General features: G+C 42.5%; 2 long non-coding RNA genes across 7 annotated transcripts in view; both read right to left on the minus strand.

Moving 5' to 3' along the window:
* Window positions 1–415: 415 nt before the first annotated feature.
* LOC127492961 (uncharacterized) lies at window positions 416–4,819 on the minus strand. Of its 2 annotated transcripts, none has more exons than XR_011387023.1 (3): window positions 4,133–4,819; window positions 2,885–3,006; window positions 416–2,156 (listed from the first exon to the last, which is right to left on the minus strand). It is a non-coding gene; the product is annotated as an uncharacterized lncRNA (long non-coding RNA). The 2 variants fall into 2 exon arrangements; XR_011387021.1 differs by having other exon boundaries at window positions 4,038–4,819.
* A 4,171-nt stretch (window positions 4,820–8,990) lies between these two features.
* The window catches only part of LOC108177902 (uncharacterized), a 45,256-nt gene continuing 31,136 nt past the window's right edge, over window positions 8,991–23,110 (minus strand). For all 5 annotated transcript variants that reach the window (XR_011387028.1, XR_011387025.1, XR_011387027.1 and 2 more), the window contains 3 exons: window positions 22,144–22,276; window positions 14,119–14,320; window positions 8,991–9,602 (listed from right to left, as the gene is read on the minus strand). This is a non-coding gene — a long non-coding RNA (uncharacterized lncRNA). The remainder of the gene's footprint in view (window positions 9,603–14,118; window positions 14,321–22,143; window positions 22,277–23,110) is intronic.

Raw genomic sequence — 23,110 nt, forward strand, 5'->3', positions numbered from 1 at the left:
GCCTCCTGCTAATGTGCACTCTGGGAGGCAGCAGTCATTGGCTCAGGAGCCTCAGATTGAGTTGCTGGTCCCACCTGCAGGCCTCGCTCTATATCTTTTTATCACTGTATCCATCTCTATCTCTTTTTTCCCCTACTCAACCTCTCTGACTTCCTTTACCACCATGTGATCTCTCCACTTCATATGCACGTCCATCACAATGCCATCTGCTGTATGGTGATACAGCCAAGGAGGCTCACATCAGACACCAGGTAGACGAGGCCATCTGATTTTGGATTTCAGCCCCCAAAACTGTAAACTAAATAAACTTTTTTTTTTCAAGTTGTACAGCCTCAGTCACAGCAAAAATAAACAGACTAATAGACTTTTCCTCTGATTCCTTACCCTCACACCCACTCCCATACCCATCTTCTGCTGTGAATGTTCATTCTCTTTCCACTGCCTGACAGTTAAAAGAAAAATTCTTCAAGGACATCCTGCAATGCTCTATCCTGGAACCTGCCCTAATATGCTAGACATGGGAATGATTTCTGCCTCCTCTGGACACCACCCCTTTATTTTACTCACTTTTCTGAGGGTACTTAACACATTCTAATCCTCTTTGTTTCAAGTAATTTTCTGCACCCATGATAGCACAAGTAGGTGGTTGACTTCAGGGGAAGGGTTTCCTTACTCCTGGGTAACTAATATCAGTGCTGTCAAGTAAAGGGCCATGGGAACTTTGAACTTGGCTTCAGTAATTGAGATGGACTCTGATGGTGACATTTCCTTTCTTAACACCAGAGGTAAACAAGTTCATTTTTTTTTACCTGTTTTATATTATATTCTGAAAAGGGAGACTTCTAGGAAGAAATAAACCTAGAAGAGTAAAAGATGTGGTTAAAAATTCCCCTGAGACCCACGTGGTTTTCCAGGGATGACTGAAATGACCTTGGAGGGTGATATCAGTAGAAATGGCAGAGCAAAGACCTCTAAAAGTCCTCTTGTCCATGAAAGCAACAAGAACTCTAAGAAAATCATAAAATAAAAATTTATAGAAGTTTGGAGATTAGCCAAAATCTTGTAACAATCCGAGGAACATTTATTCTTGCAAAGCGGAAGAATCTTTGTAAGAGCAGTGAATTTTGTTGTGATGTAACTTTGCCTATTCCCAGTACTCTCTCCCAGCTCTGTGATGTAAATCAGCAGTCTTATTGTCCAGCAGCCTAGCAACCACTTGGGAGGACAGAATAGATTTTGAGAACCCGGAAAACAACATCCTCTGAGAGCTGTCATCATTTGACCTGTCTGCAACTCCTTTCAAGCACTTATATGATCTAAGTCAGTGCTTGCCCACTATGAAAAGCCATTTCTCCAGGGCTAAAATCAATCAGCATCAATTGTACAACATCATAACTGTGGCAATAATCTTTGGGTAAACAAGAAGCTGGATGAAACACTTAAAAGGATAAGCTTGGGTTGTTCTGAAATATTTCCAGGATTCCAAAAGGCTACATTCATGCTCCAAGATTTCACCTCTGACTTGACCTTTAGACTCTAGGCACACAGGAAGTAAAAATTAAGACAAAGTTGTAAACTTCCTGCCCAAGCATTGAAGGCGTGATCAAATGCAAACACTGAGCTTCTCAGCAAATCTGAGAGATTAATGCTTCCAGACATTTAAGGAGACCACTTAGTTCATCACCAAGCTCATCAGAGACCAGTGGCAGCACATGACAGAATTTATGAGTATACATAAACCACTAAGCTGTACACTTTTAGTCTGTGGATTTTACTGCAATAAAATGATTATTAAAAACAAATGCACAATGTTGAAAAGAAAAAAAATTTTTTAAAAATGCACAAAACATGAGCAAGCTAAAGTAATAATTGGCAAAGGTACAACAGGTAATTCATGGGGGAAGATCAGCATCAACAAACATGTAAAGTAAACATATCAGTCTTTTTATTAAGATCGATTTATTTATTTGAAAGTCAGAGTTACAGAGAGGAAGAGACAGAGACATAGCGAGAGAGTGAGTGAGCGAGCGAGAGCTTCCATCTGCTCCTTCACTCCCCAGATGACCACAATGACCAGCGCTGAGTGGCACATGGGTGGCAGAGCCCCAACACTTGGACCATCTTCTGCTGCTTTTCCAAGGCCACCAGCACAAGTCCTGCATTAAAGAAAAAATAGAAATAATGAAAGAAAGAACAAAAGAAAAAGAAAAATTTTTAATCTTGCTCCCTGGCTCTGGACTGTAGTCATTTTTAGTACTCTCTCCCTGCCTAAAGAAATCAATACCTTGTGTTTTATATGACTTTTGCCTTTAGTATTACTAAAAACACCCCTTTTCTTCTCTACAAATTCATAAATTTTTATAAAGTTATTTGGCTCTATCATGGGTAGACCAGGATAAAAACCACACAGCAACCAGCCTAGCACCAATATTTTTTCCCTGTACTTTTACCAAGAATGTGCTGGTGGCCAGCGCTGCGGCTCAATAGGATGATCCTCCACCTAGCAGAGCCAGCACCCCAGGTTCTAGTCCCGGTCGGGGCGTCGGATTCTTTCCCGGTTGCCCTTCTTCCAGGCCAGCTCTCTGCTGTGGCCTGGGAAGGCAGTGGAGGATGGCCCAAGTGCTTGGGCCCTGCACCCCATGGGAGACCAGGAGAAGCACCTGGCTCCTGCCTTTGGATCAGCGCTGTGCACTGGCCGCAGTGCGCCAGCCATGGCGGCCATTGGAGGGCGAACCAACGGCAAAAGGAAGACCTTTCTCTCTGTCTCTCTCTCTCTCTCTCTCACTATCCACTCTGCCTGTCACAAAAAAAAAAAAAAAAAAAAAAGAATGTGCTGGCACAAGGCCCATGTCTTTCACATAAATGGCTCCAAATATGCCCTCACCTTGAATCTGCAAAAGTTGCTTCTGGTTAATGATTCCTTGCAAGTCAAGGACCTCTTGTAAATCCAATGGATTCTTAGAATAGACTTGATAGGTGTGTAATGATCAAGTCATCCGTCATGTGCTGGATGGATCACAAAAAAAAAAAAAAAAAAAAAAAAAAAAAAAAAAAAAGGCAGCAAGCTTGGAACACTGAAGAATCTTCAAACAGAAAAGTTTTTCAGGGGCAGGCATTTGGCACAGCAGTAAAGAAGTAAAGACACCACTTGGGACACCAACATTTCATGGGGGAGTGTCTGGGTTCAAGTCCAGCTCCACTCCTCATTCCAGTTTCCTGATAATGCATATTTTGAGAGGCAGCAGGTGATAGCTCAAGTAGTTGGACCCCTGCCACCCATATGGAAGACCTGAGTTGAGTTCCTGGTTCCTGGATATTTGGGGAGTGAACCAGCAGATGGGGTGGGAGCAAGTATATGCCCTTGCATGCTCGTGCACTCTCTCTCTCTCTCTCTCTCTCTCTCTCTCTTGCTCTCCCTTGCTCTCTCTCTACCTTAAATAAACAAAATAAATTATTTTTAAAATAAAATTTGGTTATATCAACTCTGACACAATTATCACAGAGGAATGAACTCATGTCTAAGTAGTAGGACAATCATTCCTACTCGTTCTTGTGGCTGAACGATGACTGTATTGAAACTGGGACACCTGTCCACCAGCACTTAGAGCCTGAATGAGTTCCTCTGGCTTATATGGCAAATGGTACCATAAACATGTATTATTATAAATAACAGAGGGAGTTAACCACTTGTAAAAGGCAGAAAAAGCATTCTTCTTTAAATAAAATCATAGATTCTCAGGGTTGCCAGTGTGGGAACCCGTTAATATATGGGTCTGCTTGAAAACAGCCCAAGCAATCTGAATCTTGCTGCTTGCCAAGGTAATACAACATGCCCTTGTTTAAAAGACTTGCCATTTTTAAGTGGCATTCTGCCTTTTTCATAGTTTCTCTTTTCAGTCTCATTCGGAGGCCATGAGGGATCATTTCTATTTTTCCCTGTGGAATCTCACATGATTTAAGACCACTGTCTGCAATAATTATGATTGTTTAATAAGCACATCTTATATGCCTGCAACCATCCTAGGCACTTTACTTACTTTATCTTATTTAGTTCTTATAGACACCTGATGGGCCAAGTGTTATTATGTTCATTTTAGAGCTGACAAAACTGAGGTCTAGCTACATTAAGCACCTGGCTTACATCCATGTGGCTCGTAAGTGCTCTCCACCAAAGCCAACTGCAGACCTTGAGGCCATTCCACCATTTATCTACCATGATAAAAGTTAGAAAAATTAGTATTAGTAACATATTTAGGATTTTAATCACATAAAATAAAATAAAATAAAATGAAGTATTAAAAATGATATAATAGGGGCCACCACTGTGGCATAGTGGGTAAAGCTGCTGTCAGCATCCCATATGGGCACAAGTTCAAGTTCTGGCTGTTCTACTTCTGATCCAGCTCTTTGCCATGGCTGGGAAAGAAGTTGAACATGGTCCAGAAGAAGCTCTTGGCTCCTAACTCCTGGCTTCGGAACAGTGCAGCTCCAACCATTACAGCAGTTATCTGGGGAGTGAACCAGTGGATGGAAGACTCTCTCTCTCTCTCTCTCTCTCTCTCTCTCTCTTTGTCTCTGCCCCTGCCTTTCTGTAACTCTGCCTTTCAAATAAATAAATAAATCTTTAAAAAGATATATAAGCCGGTGCTGCGGCTCACTAGGCTAATCCTCCACCTAGCGGCGCCGGCACACCGGGTTCTAGTCCCAGTCAGGGTGCCGGATTCTGTCCCGGTTGCCCCTCTTCCAGGCCAGCTCTCTGCTGTGGCCAGGGAGTGCAGTGGAGGATGGCCCAAGTGCTTGGGCCCTGCACCCCATGGGAGACCAGGAGAAGCTCTTGGCTCCTGCCATCGGATCAGCACGGTGCGCCGGCTGCAGTGCACCGGCCGCGGCGACCATTGCATGGTGAACCAACGGCAAAGGAAGACCTTTCTCTCTGTCTCTCTCTCTCACTGTCCACTCTGTCTGTCAAAAAAAATAAAAAAAAATTTTAAAAATATAATAAAAGTAATATTGTGTTTTCATAATAAAAATAAAATTTAGGAGACATATTGCTTTGGGGGTCTAGATTAAGAATTGAAAAAAATGATAAATTTCAGTTCAAGGTTAGAGAAAATGAAGATGTGCTTTGTGTTCCTTTTTTGTTTGTGAATTTAACCATCCATGTTTATTATCCCTTTGAGTTCTGTCAACATAGACCTTTGGGTCTCGGAATTCCAGTTTCAGAGTCTCTGATCCAAAGCTTGTCTTGCATCAGAAACGTCTCTCCTTGCTAATACTGCCAAAGAATAATTAGCTTTAAAAATGAAGCATTTTTAAAAGGTTCCTTGATGAAAGATACCTCCCCTATCTCTGGTCTCCTACAATCCTTATTGCTTTCATTTGTTCACTCATTAACTCCCTCATAGGAAGAGGTCAGTGCCCACCAAACTACATTTGTCTGTTAATTTCAGTTTAGTTACCTGCTTCTCCATTGCTTCCCACCCTCCAACAGAGTGCTTTGATATCAAACACCATTTTTCCACCAGTACTCCTATAATCCTTGTGTTAGTGGTGTCTGATGAATGAAGAAGTCACCTCTACAGAATGACATCATTATTGGTTTCAGACCCGATTTTGAGAACACATCCCTGAAGAGACTATAATATCCCACTTGTCATTGTTCCCTGACAAGTGTCCTGGCCATAATGTCCCAAAATCACGGTGTATGCAGAAGTTGGGCTGTAATAAAATACATGCAACAAATTTTAGGTGGTAGGCAATAAAACATGTCTGTATAACTCAACATCTGCTGCCTTCTACTGCCTGGATGAGGTCCACACGTCTTGAGGTCTGGACTGCCTTGGAGACTATGAATCACAAGCCTAATGCTGTTACTCAGGGTAAAGTATCTACAAGGCCATTAAGGTGATGTAAGTAGAAATTATGTGACAGCCTCAAATTAATGAACAGATGAGGGGAAGCATTAACAGATTTGTAGACTCATTCAACATGTATCAAATAACATATTCATTCCTCTAATTTTTTAGAGCAAAAATCTTGGTGTCATTCTTTTTTTTTTTTTTTTTTTTTTTTTTTACAGGCAGAGTGGACAGTGAGAGAGAGAGACAGAGAGAAAGGTCTTCCTTTGCCGTTGGTTCACCCTCCAATGGCCGCCGCGGCCAGTGCACTGCGGCTGGCGCACCACGCTGATCTGAAGGCAGGAGCCACGTGCTTCTCCTGGTCTCCCATGGGGTGCAGGGCCCAAGCACTTGGGCCATCCTCCACTGCACTCCCGGGCCACAGCAGAGAGCTGGCCTGGAAGAGGGGCAACCAGGACAGAATCCGGCGCCCCGACTGGGGCTAGACCCCAGTGTGCCAGCACCACTAGGTGGAGGATTAGCCTATTGAGCCGCAGCGCTGGCTTGGTGTCATTCTTAAATCTTTCCTCTAAACCCAACATCTTCCCACTTCTTTCCATCTCTACTGATTTGATCATAGCCCAAACCAAAATCATATTTTTTGGAATATTGCATACAATAACTATAAAGGTATTTCAAAAAGTTCATGGAAAAAGTAATTTAAAAATAAACTTATCTGGTGACAAAAATTGAAATCCATACATACAAAGGGGGGTCTTTAAAAATTCATATTGTGAAAAACTATGCATGCAATCCAAATTGTTTAATTTTTTTTTTTTGTATGAACTTTTTGAAGTGTCCTCATATAACACAGCCACCATAGTGATCATGTTTGTGTCATGCCACTCTCCAAAACCTTCCAAGACCTTTCTGGGTAAGAAAGTCAGGAATCAGAAACCAGAGATTCAGGCACCAAAAATTTCAAGATTTGGGAACCTCCATAACTATTCTTTGCTACTTACTTCCACGGTCAGTTATAGACTGAGGAGTAAACACTAGAGTGGGCTATTTTAAGTGACAGTAAGAAAATGGGATTTAGGGAGACTTTGTCCTACTCCTTTTAAGGCTTGTGAAACACCCCAAGATTTAAAGGAGATATTGTCAGAGGGACAATGAGTGAATCTCTAGACCCAAAAGATGATAAAAGCGGTTACCGTGAGTATGACAAAGCGCTAGGAACTGATCTTGTATCCCAGGACCTCCTTCCTAGGGAATTCTGTAGATGTTGCTGTCATCTCCCATGCACAGAGAGAATCAGGAAAAGAAGGGAAGGAAAGCTAGTAATGAGATTTGCAGAGAATTAAGATATAACTATTGGAAAACTATGGGAACTCATTCCTTTTACAAAGAGTGAATAAAGGGTAGTTGTGCACCACAAGTTAACAAAGCAGGTACCCACCTGTCCCTGAGGTTGAGCAAGCACTGTGTGGCAATTACACCACCTGCTTGTTAACATCGCCAGCTGAACAGCATTCATGTGCTACCGATGGAAGATCAAGCCAACGCTCACAATGACCCAGTGGAAGTGAGGGTCAGCAATGGGGGAAGAAGGATTTTGCTTTTGTTTAAGTTATTTCTTATGATCTTTTTGTTCCTTAAAAATATAATCATGCATACTGGCATTATAAGTTCACCCCAGTTCTTCCCTCCTCTGCTGCCTGAGTTCCCTGTACCCCAGCTTCACTGAGGGGTGGTCCCATCTCTGCTCAGAATCTACAAGTGACTGGAAACTCAGCTCTTCTGCAGGTAGTTCATGCAGCTTGCTACCATCCCCACTGTAGGAAAAGCTGCCTTATGTGGAGCTGACACCTATCTCCTTAAGTGCCCTGGTAACTGTGCCTATGGTCCCAGCTTAATAGAAACACACAGAACAGTCCATTTATCTCCAGTTTCACAGAAAATTTGGTTTTTTAAAAGATTTATTTATTATCTGAAAGAGTTACAGACGGGTGGGGGAGAGAGAAGAGAGAAGGAGAGGGAGGGGGAGGGAGAGAGAAAAAAAGAGGAGGTGAGGGAGGGAGGGAGAGAGGGAAAGAGGGAGAGGGAAAGAGAGAGAGAGAGAGATCCTCCATCGACTGGTTCACTCCCCAAGTGGTCGTAATGGCCAGGGCTGAGCCAGGCAGAAGCCAGGAACAAGGAGCTTCATCCAGGTCTTCCACGTGGGTGCAGGGACCCAAATACCTGGGCCATTTTCTGCTGCTTTTCCCAAGCCGTTAGCAGGAAGCTGCAACGGAAGCAGAGCAGCTGGGACACAAACGGGCACCCACGTGGGATGCTAGCATTGCAGGGAGCAGCTTTACCCACCACATCACAACTCTGGCCCAGACAATTACTTTTTTTTTTGCTTTTTTATTTTTATAGCTATCTTTATTAGATGGATATGACAAGTAGTTTTTTAAAGATGAAGTTTGGGTGATAGTTCAGGGATCAACGAAGGGAAGAACAAAAATGCAGAAAGGAGAAAATAGGAACAGAGGGAAGTAAGACAGACAAGAGGAAGAAAAGGAGGAGCCAGTAGCCATGGAAGTAGCAACAGCTACCATTGCTGAGAGCTCCCTGTGTGCACACAGGTGCTCTAGACACTGCACATGCATTTTCTCATTCAGACGTCACAAGAACCATATGAAGTCAGCTATGAGTGCCATTACATGGATGAGGAAATAGAATAATAGGCTTGCTTAAGAAACAGCACCAGAATTCAGGTATCTTTAGAATCAAAACTTCTAGCATTAGAAAGAAATGAGAGTCAGAGGGAGGGCGAGAAGACAGAGAGAGAAAAAGAAAAATTTATAGACATATCCAAAATAGATTAATTGTGGGGCCAGTTAAAAGCTGAAGTCAGGTGTACATAATTTACTTAAAAGCAAAATATCCTCAGGAATGTGTCCCCAGGAGAGCAGCCCCTGGGAAAGGCGGAGAAGTAATGATGCCATTTACTTAAGTAACTGGCATAAAACCACTCTGGCTTGTTCTATCTTTGAGTTCATGTTCAATGTAGAAATTGGACAGTAAGAATTGTTATTTACTTGGGGCCGGCACTGGCATAGTGGGTAAAGCTGCCGCCTGCGGTGCCGGCATCCCATATAGACACAGGTTCAAGTCCCAGCAGCTCCACTTGCAATCTAGCTCTCTGCTATGGCCTGGGGAAGCAGTAGAAGACAGCCCAACTCTTTGGGCCCCTGCACTTGGGTGAAAGACCCAGAAGTTCCTGGCTCCTGGCTTTGGATCAGCACAGTTCCAGCTGTTGCAGCCATCTGGGGAGTGAACCAGCAGATAGAAGACTCTTTCTCTCTTCTCACTCTCTCACTGCCTCTCTGTAACTCTGCCTTTCAAACAAAACATAAATAAATGTTTTTAAAAAAGAAATATTATTTACTTTATCAGAGACATAAATTAACATTATACATATATATTATAATTTCATCAATTCCTAATTATTAGACATATAAGGATTTTTACCCAAATTTCTTATTAACATAAAGAATGCTACTATTGATGTCCAACAGTCTCACTTAAATCAACCCCTTCAAGTGATTTACTAGGAAATCCTACTTTGGAAATCTTGCTGCAGAGACACCTAAGGGATTGGAATCATATAGGATAGAAATGTCTCTGGTATTCATTCGCGTAGATTCAGAACTCGACTGCTTCCTCCGGCTGTGCAATCCTGATTGAGTTAATCTCCTTGGTCCTCAGTACTGTCCTCTGTAAAACAGGACCAATATTGTTAACTCATTCAATTGTTGGAATGGTTAAATAAACAGATCTATGTAAGCCTCTTAGGACATAGCCTGTCATATTGTATAAATTCAATGTCTGCTGTTACTATTATCACTCAAGAATATTGCATTTTAATTGGCCCAATCCAACATTCAGAGACTTGGAAAAACTCTCAGCTGAAAAGATCGTAAAACGTCACCAGCCACTTCAGTATGCTGGCCATAATTCATAGAAAAAAGGAAGTCAGATAACGAAATCCAACTTCTCCCAGATGTTATGCAACAGGCAAGGTGCAGACAGCAATAACAGACACAACCAGCTGTGACATGCTCTTGCAGAATTCTTTCCCACTGAGAGCTGCTGGCAAGGACCCAGAACACTCTGAACCAGCAGCCCCTACCTCTGGGACGTGCTATTCTCCACTCGGAGCTCTGGGGCCTCGCGGAGGCTCCCAGCTGGTTCTAAGAATAGGCTGTGATGCCCTTTGCAAGACCAACAGTGTGTCAAGTGATGGGATGTTTCATCCAAGAATTTGACAGATATATATTGTCGCAGTTCCAAGGCACAGGACTTCACCAGGGGTTTTGTAGGTCACAGGAAAGAGTCAGCCTGAACCCTGGACAGCAGCTGCGGATAGCTCAGCAGAGGCGGGGCCCCATGAGCTCATATGTAGGTTAAAAGGAAAAAGATGGTCACTGTTATAAGAGATCTTTAGGTATTTCCTAAGGTGGATCTCAGAGAAAAAAGTATTTATTGATTCTCAAAACTTCTCTAGAAGTTCCCAGAAGCCCTGTTCTGTTTGAGGTAGGTATTACAGTCTAAGGACTTCCCTTCCAGTTTTAACTTTTTTAAAGATTTATTTCTGTTTGAGATGGGTATTACAGTCTAAGGACTTCCCTTCCAGTTTTAACTTTTTTAAAGATTTATTTTTATTTTTGAAAGGTAGAGTTACACGGGGAGGGGGAGGAGATACAGAGAGAGAGAGAGAGCGAGCACCTCTATCCACTGGTTCACTCCCCAGATGGCCTCAACAGCTAGGGCTGGGCTAAGCTGAAGCCAAGAGCCAGGAGCCTCATCCTGGTCTCCCATATGGGTGCCTTGGATTGGTAGTTTTACCATTGGCTTCTCTCGTTCTCAGACCTTTGGACTTGGAGTGAATTGCAGCACCAGTTTTCCTGGTTCCCCAGTTAATAGATGGGATATCATGAGACTTTTCAACTTCCATAATCACACGCGCCAATTCCTATACAAATCTCCTCATGTCTATGTCTGCATCACCTATATCTGTATCTATTCCTAGATCTATATCTATCTTGTCTATCTATCCATCCATTGGTTCTGTTTCTTTAGTGAAACATGACCAATATAGTTGATTTCAACTTTTTTTTTATATACTTTGAGATTCTATGGAATAATGCTGCTTATTTTTTGTCCTAACACCATGTCCATTAGCTTCATGCTAATCTGACCTCTTTGGTTGTATCTTTTTCTTTAAATGATTATACAATATTGATCATAGAGGGGTTATGAATCACTTAACCTTTCATTTAGAAATGAGCATTTACATATTTGCTTTGATAGTCTTCTTTGAATGTGAGTATTTGCATAAACTTTGGATTACTTCCCTAGGATTAATTCTTCACAAGACATGAAATATTTTTAGTATTTTAAATGATTGTCAAATTCACCTTTGAATTGGTGGTACCAATTTATACTTTAAAAAGATTTGAGTCACTATCCCACTCTATCTTGGGCTGTTAAGATTTGAAAGCCTTCAAAAACTTTTTCCACAAAGTTGGGATAATCAATAGGAAATGAAAACACAGCACAAAATATCCTATTCTGTCCTATTCCCTTTTCCCTAAGAATTCAGTACTATTTCCAAAAACCACAAGGACAACTTTTTCCAAATGAAGGAAGTCATATTTCCTTAGCCAGAAACCATCATTAACTTTATTTTTAAATTATTTCTCTACTAGACTGCTCTGGTTTAGATATGATCGGAGTGTGTCCCTCAAGGGTTCATGTGTTTGAAGTGTGGTCCTCAGTGTGGTAAGACTGGGAGCTGGAGGAGCCTTTTTTTTTTTTAAGATTTATTCATGTATTTGAAAGTCAGAGTTAGAAAGAGAGAGATCTTCCACCTGCTGGTTTACTCCTGAAATGGTCACAATGGATAGAGCTGGGCTAATCTGAAGCCAGGAGCCAGGAGCTTCTTCCAGATCTCCCATGTGGGTGCAGGAGCCTAAGGACTTAGGACATCCTCCCCTGCTTTCCTAAGTGGCCATTAGCAGGGAGCTGGATTGGAAGCGGCACAGCCAGGACACAAACTGTCACCTATATGGGATGGCAGCACCTATATTTGTTGGCGGCACCACAGATGGTAGCTTTACCTACTACGTCACAGCACCAGCCCCATGGTGGAGCCTTTATAAGGTGGGCATTAATCTAGTAGTTAGGTCATTTGGGGTACCACTCTCAGAAGGCATTAATGTAGGACTCATGACATAACAGTTAGTTCCTTGGAGAATGGGTTATAAGAGTGAGCCTGAGAGACCAGTGTTGTGCATAGCAGGTAAAACCCCCGGCATCCCATATGGCACCAGTTTTAGTCCTGGCTGCTCCACTTCCAATCCAACTCTCTGCTAATTTACACCTAGGAAAGCAGAAGAAAATTACCCAAGTCCTTGGGTCACTGCCTCATATGGGAAACCTGGAAGAAGCCCCTGGCTCCTGGCTTTGGTCTGGCCCAGCCCTGGTCATTGCAGCCATTTGGGAGTGAATCAGCAGATGGAAAACCAAGCTTGCTCTCTCTCTCTCTCTCTCTCTCTCTCTCTCTTTCTCTCTCTCTCTCTCCCTCTCTGTGTGTGTAATCCTTCCTTTCAAATAAATAAAATAAATCTTTAAAAAAAATTGAGCCTGACCCCTGATTCTCTCTCTGGCTTCTTGTATTAACTGGCACTTTATCAATGCAATGAAAGACCTGACACAAGCTACTTATGAAGAAGAGGTTTGTTTAGCTCACAGTTTTGGAAGCTGAAAGTGGAGCAGCATAGTGCAGGTTCTGTGACAAGGACTATCTTCTGCCTATATTACCTCATGGCATGGATAGCAATGGTGGGAGCACCTGCAGGAGTAAACAAGTGACTCCTTCTCAAATTGGAAGCAGAGATTGGATGGAGCCAAACTCCATGTTAACCAGAATCCTCTGATATCTCAAGGGGTTGCATGAGAACCACATCTGAGAGCATGCCCCCAATGACCAAAGGACGTCCTAGTAGGCCCCACCTCCCAACAGCCCCACCCTGGGGAGTAAGCCTTAAATCACATGAACTTTCAGAGGGTCACAATTTAACCAGAGCCAAAACACAGCGCTTCCTGTCCCGCCGAGTGTTCTCTTCGTCTCCATGTAATCCCGCATGATGCCATGTGCTATGACGTGAAACACCAAGGGCGTCCTCACCAAAGGTTGAACCAACGGGACCACCCATCCTTGAAATTTGAGCCTACAGAACTACAAGCTGCACGATTCTCTTTTCTTTATAAAGTACCAGCCTCAAGTATATTTTGCTATAGCAACAGAAAACAGACCAATACCCCAACTTATTTTTTGATAGTTGCCTGTGAGACTCATGAAGTTAAAGTTTGGGGTTACTTCCCTCTGTTACACTCCCACTCCTGTAGGATGGCAATGAAGTTTGGGAGATTCAGCTAAGGGGAAGGCAAGTCAGGATATACGCCCATGGTCATTTCCTTACATTCCCCCCCACACACACACTATTCACACTGCTCACATAGCTGTTTGACGTTGCCCCCCCCCCTCTTCTGCTAGAGAGAGGCCCGAACTATCTTTCTAATCTCTGTGTAGAAAATGACTTCACATGGAGCCAACACTGGCACAGCAGGTTAAACCTCCACCTGGGGCACCAGCTTATATAGGAACCATATGGGAACTGGTTCGTGTCCCAGCTTCTCTTCTTCTGATCCAGTTCTCTGCTTATGGCCTGGGAAGGCAGTAAAGGATGGCCCAAATGTTTGGTCCCCTGCAGCTGCATGGGAGACCCAGAAGAAGCTCTTGGGTCCTGTCTTCAGATCAGCTCAGCTCCGGCCATTGCTGCCATTTAGGGAGTGATGAAAGACCTTTCTCTTTTTCTCTCCTTCTCTCTGTCTGTAACTCTACCTCTCACATAAATAATAATCTTTTAAAAAAAAGAAAGTGACTTTATAAAATGCTCATCATTTAAGGGACCACCAAAGTGTATACAACCAAAAGTTGTAGAGAAAAAAAGTGAGAGGCTTGTCAGGAAGTATATGATTTTTAAAAAATGCACGTGTTCTGGGTTTTGTAATATATGTGATATTGTCTACGCATTCAGTGATTTGTTGTAATTTATGTTTTCAACCAAATTAATATTGCTGTCTAAGTTTGTCTTCATACTTTTGTTTGAAGTAGACCTCCTCCCTCCAAATTGATTAGATTTTAGGCACTAAAAGCCTCACTTGCCTGTCTCCAGAGTCTTCAGTCCTTGGCCCCTCCTCAGCCAACACTGCAACCAATGACCTTGTGCTGGCCCCACAAAGGGATACCTGCTGCACACTCAGCGTTTTCGGATATTCTCTGTACTTCTGGACTCATCTGAAGTACCAGGCTTCCAGCCAAGGGCTTTGGATTCTCAAACTGCCATCCAAAGAGATGAGTCCACAATCTGAAAATACAGGAGCATTAATTCTGTACAGCAAAAGTTTCGATCAGTGGAAATAAGACATAAGAAAGATCCAGAAGATGTAAAGCAAAGTGTCACCATACAGCTGGTCTGTAGCGTAACAACCAATCCTGCTGACCATTTGGCTTTGTCTCCTGAAGCTCCCTGTGAAGCAGTGACAAACACTGTAAAACGTTGCCTTGAAATCATTTCCCTTCCTCTCTAACCACATGGCCTTTGTCCTTCACTGTCATTGCCCTAGGATAGCATCTTCCAAATCTTACTTCAGGCCCTGTTATCTAGAAAACCCAAACACAAAGTTGGTTCATTGATACTCAGAAAAATGCATGCAAGGACCATGTCCCAAACTGCTAACAGTGATATGCAGGCAGTGGTGTTATGAGGAACTTGCATTTTCTATGTTATTGTGTTTTAATGCTATATGATTAGAATCTACTTTCATAGTCAGAGGATTTATTTAAAGTCTCATGTAGTTTGTTAAACAGTGAATTTACAATAGAAGTAGTCTGGTGATGGAAAAAAAGGGAAGCTGCCAAGTGTTTTTATTTGAGTCTCTTTTTAAAAAGGTTTATTTATTTACTTGAGAGGCAGAGTTACAGACAGAGAGAGGGAGAGACACACAGAGAGGTCCTCCATCCACTGGTTCACTCCCCAAATACCAACGGCCAGAACTGGGCTGATCCAAAGCCAGGAGCTTCCTCTGGGTCTCCCATAAAAGTGCTGGGGTCCAAATACTTGAGCCACCCTCTACTGCTTTCCCAGGCCACCAGCAGGGAGCTGGAGCAGAAGTGGAGGAGCCGGAACATGAACCGGCACCCATATGGGATGCCAGCACCAAAGGCAGATACTTAACCTACTATGCTACAACTCTGTCCTTTACTTGAGTCTTTAAACAAAATAAATCTGCTCACACACTCACACACACACACACACACGCACACACACGCAGTTAGCTTCAAAAATATTCATGGAATGGATTAGGTATTGTGACACAGGATTAAAACTCTGCTTGGGATGACTGCATCCCATATCCGAGTATCTGATTCAAGTCCCAAATACTCTGCTTCTAATCCAGCTTCCTACTAATGCATCTGATGATGATGATGATGATGATGATGATGGCTCATGTACTCACATCTCTACTACCCACATAGGAGATCTGAATAGAGTTCCTGTCTCCTGACTTAATCCTAGCATAGCCCTGTCTGTTGTGGGCATTTGAGTGGTGAACCAGCAGATGAAAGATTTCTTTCTCTGTCTCTGCCTTCTCTGTTATTCTGTCTTTCAAACAAAGAAATATTTTTTTAAAGTTCATTGAAAATAGAGAATTTTATCTGAGCAAGAGCAGAGGAAAATACCTAGAAGAGAATTAACCAAAGGCCACTATGTTTTGAGCAGGAGAGGGAAGGCAGGTAAAGGATGGTGCCAGGGAAGGTGGCAGACATTGACTGGGCATGGAAGGTAGGTTAGATGCTATTTTGACCGTGAAAGAAAACTGCTGGAGGCGTTCTGCTGTGATTTATTTACATCTTCAAAAATGTTTTTGATGACTATTTGGAGAATTAACTGTAATGATGACAAAATTGGAAGCAGAGGAACCAGTTTGACAGTTACTGGGATCACACAGAAAGAACCTTAACTTGACTAGGATGGATGTGGTGGAGGTGACACAGAGCACTTAGACTGGGATACAATTTGAAGGTACAGCTGCCAGGACTTCATGGTTTAGACATGAAATTGGATCTGATCCAACTTGGGTCCTAAAAGATTGGGTTATAAAAAGTGTTGGAGAAGGAAAGAAGAAATCTAATGTTTGGTTATATTAATTTTAAGCACTTCTTAGATGTCCCAGGAAGTATTAAAAGGCATTGGAGGTCAGGGAAGAGATCAGGATTGAAATTAGGCTTGAGCTAGGCAACATCTGCATTGAGATGCTATTTAAAGCCATGATCTTGAATGAAATCACTTGGATAGAATAAATAAGAGAATAGATGAGTGGATGAGAGGTCTGCTCAATAAGCCATGCATCTTCCAATACTTGACATTGAGGAGAAGAGGAAAAAAACAACAAAAGAAAATGGATAACCAGTAAATTAGGGAGATAAGCAGGAAATATGAGGGAGCAAAAAGCAAAATAAAGGCATTCAAAAAGGTATGACATTCACTACGCCCAAAGCTCGTGAGAAGAGATAATGATTACATCCTGACTACTAGATATTGCAAGATAGGAATTGTAAGGGAACCTTGAAGATGACAGTGTTGTGTATGTAATTGAAGGCAACCAAGTAGAGCCCACAACCATAGAAAACTTCCAGGGGCTGTGTTGCGGCGTAGCGGGTAAAGTTGGGTAAAGCCAGCACTTGCAATGCCGACATTCATATAGGTGCTGATTAGTGTCATGGATGTTCCACTTCTGATCCAGCTCCCTACTAATGATCTTATAAAAGCAGTAGCAGATGGCCCAAGTGCTTGGGCCTCTGCCACCCATGTGGGAGACCTGGAAGGAGCTCCTGGCTCCTGCCTCAGCCTGGCCCAACTCCAGTTGTTGCAACCATCTGGAACCAGCAGATGGAAGATGGATCTCTCTCTCTCTCTGATTTTCAAATAAACGCGTCTCTTTTTAAATTTTTTAATTAATAATGCATCCTTTTTAAAAAGAAAGAAAGAAAATTGTTTCTAGCAGTTCTTCTCTAGAGGGAAGAAGGCAAATAGAGCACTCATAGAAAGGACTACCAGATACATATATTGTGCTGAGTGTGTGTAGCAGAGGTGGAGAGGACAACAGAAAGCTTATGTGTCATATGCATGGCACGACTTGCACTTGTGAGTTTGTGGAATGAGTCATTCCCACTGCATATAGAACTTGAGAACTGAATAATCATAGAGATAATCCAGCTAAACTAGCCTGAGGCACACTGGGCAGGTGGCTTGCAACATTAGGCACAGCTGGATGGTGTTCAAATCAGAAGTAGAGTTGCAGTCTCCTGACTCTCAGAGTTCCTATAAGACCACAAATAGCGGCTCACATTTGCCACGGTGGTTAGGATTCCACTTGGGATGCCCACTTCCCATACAGAGTACTTTATTTGAGTCCAGGTTCCTCCATTTCTGATCCAAATTCCTGTTGATGCATAACCTAATAGTACTTGAGTACCTGCCACCTATGTGGGAGACCCAGATTGAGCTCCAGTCTTCTGGCTTAATCCTGGCCTAACACTGGCTGTTACAGGCATTTGGGGAGTGAGCCAGCAAATGAAAGTTATCTTTCCCCAGCTCTGCCATTAAAATAAAATGAAAATAAAAGTTTTAAAATGTTAAGATCCTAAATAAAATGAGAAGAGCAGAGGAGATGAGGAAAAACTGATGGAAATTCAGTTTCTACTTGGTAGTAGGTGCAGTATGACTACTATAAATAACTTGTTATTGAAGCCTTACAGATGAGGAAACTGAGATTCAAAGTAGTTAAGTTTACACAGCAAATAGGTTGATATAAAGAGATAGATATAGATCATCTATAGAGATATAGATGATATAGACATAAATATAGATGATGTAGATATAGATATATAGACATAAATATATCTTCAAACTATGTGCTATGTGTTTGATTCTAAAACCCATATTATATTCTGTCAACCACCATGTGTTCTGTTACAAAATGATTATATAAGAAAAGCCACAAAAGAGAACATAATTTGGTGAGAAATCAATCTTTCTGATAAATGCTAGGGGATTAATTATTCCTCAATAAACTCTCTCGGTCATAATTTCACCTTGGCTTGTTTTGAATATTGCTTTCTTACTTTACATGCTACCAAACCTCTAGTCCGTGAACTCTGCCATATTTTAAAATTTAATTAATTGGGGGCTGGTTCTGTGGCGTAGCAGGTAAAGCCATCGCCTGCAGTGCTGGCATCTTATATGGGCACTGGTTCAAGAGTTCTAAATTTATTTGTACTGCTGCTCTTCCAGCCTTTACAGTCTGAGAACTTAAAAAAATTTTATTGCTATCATTTGAAAGAGGGAGACAGACAGAGAGAATTCCCAACTACGGATTCCCTCCCCAAATGCCTACAATGAGCAGGGCTGGGTAGGGCAGAAGCTAGGAGCTGGGAATTCAATCTGGGTCTCCCATGTAGGTGGCAACGACCCAATTACTTGAGCCATGACCTCTTCCCCCCGCCCCCGAGTCTACATTATGGGGAATCTTGAATCAGGAGTTAGACCTGGGAAATGAGTCCAAAGTATTCTGATATGGTATGTAAGTGTCTTAATCACTAAGTCAAACACCTGCCCTGAGAACTTCAATTTTGAGGAGCCCTATACTTTTTTCCTGAAATTTATGGCAATCCACTTCATCTAACATCCCAGTGGTTATAATGCTACTGTAGCAATCTTGCCCCAGAAGCCTAGAGACAGGGGTGGGCATTTGGCTCAGTAGCTAAGACATCACTTAGGACACCTGCATTGTCGAGTGCCTGCTCCATTAGAGTCTCTGCTCCAATTTGGATTCCAGTTTCTTCTAACGTGCACCCTTGGAGGCAGCAGGTAATGGTTCAAGTTCCCATGTCCCTGCTACCCAGGTGGGATATACCTCTTGGCTCTTGGCCTTAGCCTGGGCTAGTCCCAGATGCTGCAGGAATTTAGGGAGTGAAGTGATAGATGAAAGATCTCTCCCTCTGCATCTCTCTCTGCCTTTCAAGTAAATAAAAATTTAATAAAGAAAGTTAGAGACGTTTTACCCTCAGGAACAGGCACTATTCTTTGCTCAGATAAAATAGGTCAGATAAAAAGAACTGGATTTATGGTTATTTCTTTTCTTCTTTTTTAAAATTTTATTTAAGGTAAACAGATTTCATATATACAGATTTAGGAACACAGTGATACTTCCCTTCAGCCCCTGTTCCCACCCTTCCTCCCTCCTCATTCCTCTCTTATCCCCTCTATTAATTTTTACAATGATCTATTTTCAGTTTATGCTATACTCATGAGATTAACTGTACACTAAGAAAAGAGTTCATGGGGCTGGCGCTGTGGCGTAGCAGGTAAAGCTGCCACCTGCAGTGCCAGCATCTCATATGAGTGCCAGTTTGAGTCCTTGCTGCTCTACTTCCTACTTCTCTACTATGACCTGGGAAAGCAGTAGAAGATGGTCCAAGCCCTTGGGCCCCTGTACCCGCATGAGAGACCCAGAAGAAGCTCCTGGTTCCTGGCTTTGGATCGGCACAGCTCCAGCTGTTGTAGGCAATTGGGGAGTGAACCAGTGGATAGAAGACCTCTCTCTCTCTCACTCTCTCTTTCTCTCTCTCTCTCTCTCTTCCTCTCCTTCTCTCTCTGTGTAACTCTGACTTTCAAGTAAAATAAATGAATATTTAAAAAAATTTTTAAAAAGTCCAACAAATAGTTAGAAGGAAAAAACACTGTTCCTCAAAAGTAGAGACAAGAGCTGTAAACAATCATCAAATCTCAAAGTGTCAATTTCCCTCCTCCATTGCATTTTTGGTACTCTATAAGTTACCATAGAACAGGGAAAACATTTGGTGTTTGTCTTTTGGGGACTGACTTATTTCACTAAGTATAATGTTTTCCAGTTACATCCATCCATTTTGTTGCCAAAGACAGAATTTCACTCTTTTCTATAGCTGAGTAGTACTCACAGTATACATAATTTCTTTATCCAATCATCAATTGATAGACATCTGGGTTGATTCTATATCTTAGCTATCATGAATTGAGCTGCAATAAACATGGGTTATTTCTCAAATATTTTGTTGAATGTTGTAAATACTGTCTGGGTTTACTATTCTAATTCTCTTAAGATCCCATGCTCTGTTATTATCATCATTTCATAGTAAGAAAACTGACACACAAAGAAAGTAAATCTGTCCAAGGCTCACAGCTTGTAAAAAATAAAGCCTGAATTTCAGGAGAGGTAGTCTGGATACAGAGCCTGTGAACCTAACCACTATACATAACTGTCCCCCAAGTCATGAAACTAGGATCCATAAGCATTTGCATTTGAACTGAAACAAGGAAACACTGATAGTTGAATCTATCAAAAGTGAATTACGGCCAGCACCGTGGCTCAATAGGCTAATCCTCCACCTAGCGGCGCCGGCACACCGGGTTCTAGTCCCGGTTGGGGTGCTGGATTCTTTACCAGTTGCCCCTCTTCCAGGCCAGCTCTGTGCTGTGGCCCGGGAAGGCAGTGGAAGATGGCCCAAGTGCTTGGGTGCACCGGCCGCAGCGTGCCAGCCGTGGCGGCCATTGGAAGGTGAACCAACAGCAAAAGGAAGACCTTTCTCTCTGTCTCTCTCTCTCACTATCCACTCTGCCTGTCAAAAAAAAAAAAAAAAAGTGAATTATTTCCATGGTATGAGAACCCCTATATAATCACGCACTACATGACACTTTTTTGTCAAGGAAAGAACACATATACAATGGAGTTCCCATAAGATTATAATGGAGCTGAAAATTCGTCTGGCATTGTGGTGTTGTTGCACAATGTATGAGTCGTATGTTTGTGATGATGTTCATACAGGGCTCCCAGCCACATAAAAGTATAGCACACCCAAGTATGTACAGTACAGAATACCAGATAATGATAATAAATGGCTATGTAACTTATTTGTGTATCTCCTACATTGCTACTTATCTTTAATAATATTTTTATTTTAACTGACACGTAAAAATTGCACATACTTATGGGGTCCCATGTGAAGATCTGATATGTGTATAGATTGTGTAATATCCAATCAGAGTAAACATTTCTATTTTCTCAAGCATTTAAAATTTCTTTAAAGTGAAAATATTCAAAACTTTGTTCTAGTTTTTTAAGAGGAATGTGTAATGCATTATCATTATCTGTAGTCATCTCACTATGTTATTATTTTAGAGTGCAGTCATACATATTAAAAAAAAAAAAAAAAAACTTGGCTGGCGCCACGGCTCAATAGGCTAATCCTCCACCTTGCGGCACCGGCACACCGGGTTCTAGTCCCGGTCGGGGCGCTGGATTCTGTCCTAGTTGCCCCTCTTTCAGGCCAGCTCTCTGCTGTGGCCCGGAAAGGCAGTGGAGGATGGCCCAAGTGCTTGGGCCCTGCACCCCATGGGAGACCAGGAGAAGCACCTGACTCCTGCCTTCGGATCAGCGCGGTGCACCCGCAGTGCGCCGGCCGCGGCGGCCATTGGAGGGTGAACGAACAGCAAAGGAAGACCTTTCTCTCTGTCTCTCTCTCTCTCTCTCTCTCTCTCTCACTGTCCACACTGCCTGTCAAAAAAAAAAAAAAAAAGACTTCGAGGAAGGCTTTTGGCCTAACAGTTAAGACACAGGTTGAGACACCTGCGTCCCTTATCAAAATGGCTGCATTTGAATCTTGGCTCCATTCCAGATTCCAGTTTCTGCTGATGTACACCCTTGGAGGCAACGGGTGATGGTTCAAGTTGTTGGGTCCCTGTCACCCATGTGGGAGACCTGGATTCAGTTTTCAGCTCCCAGCTCCCAGCTCTGACTTAGCCTAGACCTAAATGTTAACAAGCATTTGGGGAATGAATCAGAAGATGGGAGTTCTCATTCTCTCTCTCTCTCTCTCTCTCTCTCTCTCTCTCTCTCGATCTGCTTCTCCCCGTTCCCCCATCCCCACCTTCTCCCTCTCTGTCTTTATGACTCTTAAATAAATAAATTCCAAAAATTAAAAAACAACTTACTATAAGGCAGCATGGTGCTATACTAGCAGCAGCCTCATGCATCTCATTTTACATTTCTCGGTTACATCAAGAAGCCACATCAAGTGATTGCCCAGTACCTGGTAGGCTCATGTAAGTATGCTCTTAAAGGTTAGCATAATGACAAGATTATCCAGGAATGCACTTCTCAGAAAGTCTCCCTGTTGTTCAGCAATACGTGGCTGTATTGGGCTCATTCCTGTGTTGGAGCACCTATTATAAAAAAAGAAAAAAAAAAGGATCAGAAATTGAGTGGTTTAAAAAAACATCAATTTGTTGTCTCACATTTTAGAGTCTGAAGTCCAAACCAAGGACATGGGCAGAGTCTGGCTTCCTCTGAAACCTGTAGGGGAGAATCCTTCCTTGCTTCTTCAGCTGCTGGCAATCAATGACATTCCTTGGCTTAAACATGCCATCATCCTAATCCTGCTTCTGCTGTCACTCAGTGTTCTCTAACTTCTCCCTGTCTGTGTCCTCAAATGTCCACCCCCCCCCCCCGTGCTTCTCTCTTCTTATGAAGACATTAACCATATTGGATCCAGGGTCCACCTTATTCCAAAATCACCTCGAATTAACTAATTATATTTGCAATTATCCTTTTCCAAATAAGGTCATATGCTGAGGTACTGTTCTAGGGTATGTCATCCCCCGCTGGGTTTACTCCAAGTTCTTAAGAGAACAAATCAAAGCAGAAACATAGATAAGGTACAAGAAAGTAAGTAAGATTTATTTAAAAGCATAGCACACTCTGAGATATGAATGTGAATTCTTTCCTCATGAGTAAAGAGTGGCCACTGCCCCTACCAATGTTCAGGTTGCTCCTTTATGGGATAAAGGTGGTGCCATAACTAAACATACAACTGGGGTGGAGTTTGGGCAGGGCTTCAGTGCAAGAGGGGATCTCTAGGAAGGTCTCCAACGTGGAGCTGCATCACACATGTGTTCATCATGGCATGTTTTGCATGGTGGGGAAGTGAGGCTCAGGTGCAAGATAGGGAAGCTGGTGTGCCAAGCCTGCAGCCATGCTGGACTGGCACAGAAAGGGCT

The sequence above is a fragment of the Oryctolagus cuniculus genome, chromosome 1 (assembly GCF_964237555.1).
Source record: "Oryctolagus cuniculus chromosome 1, mOryCun1.1, whole genome shotgun sequence".
Classification (NCBI taxonomy): Eukaryota; Metazoa; Chordata; class Mammalia; order Lagomorpha; family Leporidae; genus Oryctolagus; species Oryctolagus cuniculus.